This window comes from Mastomys coucha, chromosome X (genome assembly GCF_008632895.1).
Source record: "Mastomys coucha isolate ucsf_1 chromosome X, UCSF_Mcou_1, whole genome shotgun sequence".
Taxonomy (NCBI): domain Eukaryota; kingdom Metazoa; phylum Chordata; class Mammalia; order Rodentia; family Muridae; genus Mastomys; species Mastomys coucha.
Genome location: NC_045030.1, coordinates 67,630,391 through 67,632,859, shown reverse-complemented (window position 1 = coordinate 67,632,859; position 2,469 = coordinate 67,630,391). Strand labels below are relative to the sequence as shown.

The 2,469-nt window shown below is 49.7% G+C and overlaps 1 pseudogene; it reads right to left on the bottom strand.

Moving 5' to 3' along the window:
• Positions 1–220: 220 nt before the first annotated feature.
• LOC116094053 lies at positions 221–2,115 on the bottom strand (annotated as a pseudogene).
• Between the last annotated feature and the right edge of the window lie 354 nt (positions 2,116–2,469).

Sequence of the window (2,469 nt, the reverse complement as noted above, 5' to 3'; positions counted from 1 at the left end):
GAAAATTAGAAAGGCCAGTTCCATATCTGACTGTGATGCCTATAAACTACCAAACCTGATGAAAGGCTAACAAAGGCTGTGAACTATAGAAGCCTCATTCACAGGGTACAGATATATAAAAACACACCGACGAGTTTCTCAATCTGACATGATTCTTCCAAACTCGCTGTCTCAGTTGCTTTATTGTTGCCCCTCCTGCCTCACCGTGTGACAGAGGACATCAGGAGCGCCAGAGGGAGGACGGGAGAAAGCCTCTGGAAATAGGAATCTCCCTGCATTGCAGACATTTCTCCATGTGGAGCTGGATGATGGCAGCATACAGACGGATCATCCCAGACATTCGTTTTAGAAAGTTGTCCTGTTGCTCAAACTTGGAATCCGTCACTTGGTAGCCAAGCATCCGTTGATAATCCTCCAAAGCCATCCCTTCCTTGAAAGCTGGGTAGAAGGGAACGGAGTATGGACACTTCTTGTGGAGATGAGCGAGAATGAGGTTTCCCACTTTGGGGTGGAGCATCCAGACACCAGATGCTACCACTGCAATGGGGAATGCTGCTTCATGGTGAGAGCCACTTCCTCTTCCCCTTTTATAGTTTCACAAATTTCTCTGCCAGTTTGTACTGGACAAAGTCCAGTCCCTGAGGGTTAAGAGTGACAAACACTGCACACCCTCCCGATTGGATAGGCTTTCCCGAGAGCAGGCTATGGATCTTGTCAAAGACCTCCTCCAACTTTGAACCTGCGATGGTGGAGATCTGGCTCACTGGGATGGTGGCTGCCTTCTGCAAGTCTATCTTTATCTTTTTAGTCTGACTGTCCTTGCTGCTGGTCAGATCCTCAAAGGCCAACACACATTTGGCAGAAACATCCTGAAGTTGCTGGTACCACTCCATTGTACGGTCTTGTACTTTCACCTGCAGGTCTTCAGTCTGTGTTCCTGCTGGGCTTGGGCTGGGTGCAAAGGTCTGGGAGGGAGCCCCTGGCCCCTGCTGCACCTGTGACTCCTGCAGCTTGACCCGGGCCTCCTCTTCATCCTTCTTCTTCACTTCAGAGGCTCTGGTGATCTCCATTTGAGAGGAGGTCCCGCATTTCCTGCAGGGCTCGCTCTGCCTCAGCTTGGTTCTCTTCTGTGGGATAGCCACTCTCCAAGGTGGTGTGAATGATGCCGGAGATGAGGCCACGCAGCTGGTTGGCCCGGGTCTGGAAGGCGGCCAGGTCCTGGTTGAGCAGGTCTTTGTGCTGACTGCAGGCAGCCAGATGCTGGTGGAGCTGCAGGACCTCCTCTTGCAGGGTATATAGGCTATGCAGACGGACCTGGCCTTCCTCCTTCCGAAGCTGCTCCTACTCTGCTGGCTTCACACGCTGCTGCTCTGCCTCTCGAAGCTTTAGGTTGAGAATCTTGGCTCTGTGGCGATGCTCAGCTTTCAGCTTCTCCTGATGGCCCAGGGCTTCTCTGGTACTCTTCTCCATCATTTGCTGTAAGTCCTGGAACTCCTTATACAGCTTCAGCTCCTTCAGCTCATCAAACCTCTTTAGCTGCTCGGATGCCATCTCAGATAGGGCTCGTACCTTCCTCTCTTGCTCCTCCTGCCACTACCTCAGGCCCTCTGTTCCTCTCATTCTGTGTGCCAATTCGTACATTTGGATGCATCCTTCCACTTTGAATGCCCGGGAGCACTAAGGTGCTATAGGTTCTATGAACGGGGACTCATGTGTGCTCTGGGTTCCATTTGGTGTTGAGGGTGATGGGGACTGTGGACTACTTCTGACAGGAGACTTAAGTAGTGAGGATTGGTACAGGCCTGGAGCAGATCCAGAGGACGGTGAATTATCCCAGGAAGGAACATTCTCTTGTGTGTGGCTTCAGCTGTTGGGTAGGATGTGATCTACCACCCATCTAGAATAAGAAGACAGTTTGGGAAGAGACATGCATTCTTCCAAAACATCCTCGTAGCACAGCAGCCATTCGCGGTCATAGTGCAGGCGGCCTTTGCTGGAGTTGCAGAGCGCACTCAGAGTTTCCCATCGGACGGCAAGGCAGGCCACCAGCCGACACGACTGACAACGAACCAACAAATCCGCTGAGGAGAAGCCGCCTTCCGCTTCTGGGGTCATTTTAGGAATTCTTATAGAATCACCATTAGAAATTAAGAAATCATCTATTTGTATATAGATCATCATTGCAAGACAGTACATCTATGTCAATCTGCAGAAAATATGCCCAATATGGTCGGCTAATGCCCAGGGGTTTTCATATTTATTTTATATGGACAGGAAAGGCATACCAGGTACAGTAATCAAATCTTGGGATTTTCCCTTGGTCCTTTGCTCCAAGGGCTCACTCATTGTAGTTTCATGATAAAACATGTCTAGAAGATCACCTACTAGCCTTTAGCCTCTCCTACATGGCTGCTGAAATATTTTGCTACCTTCACTGTTTCATTTTCTGCTTGAGATTGTTTAGAATTT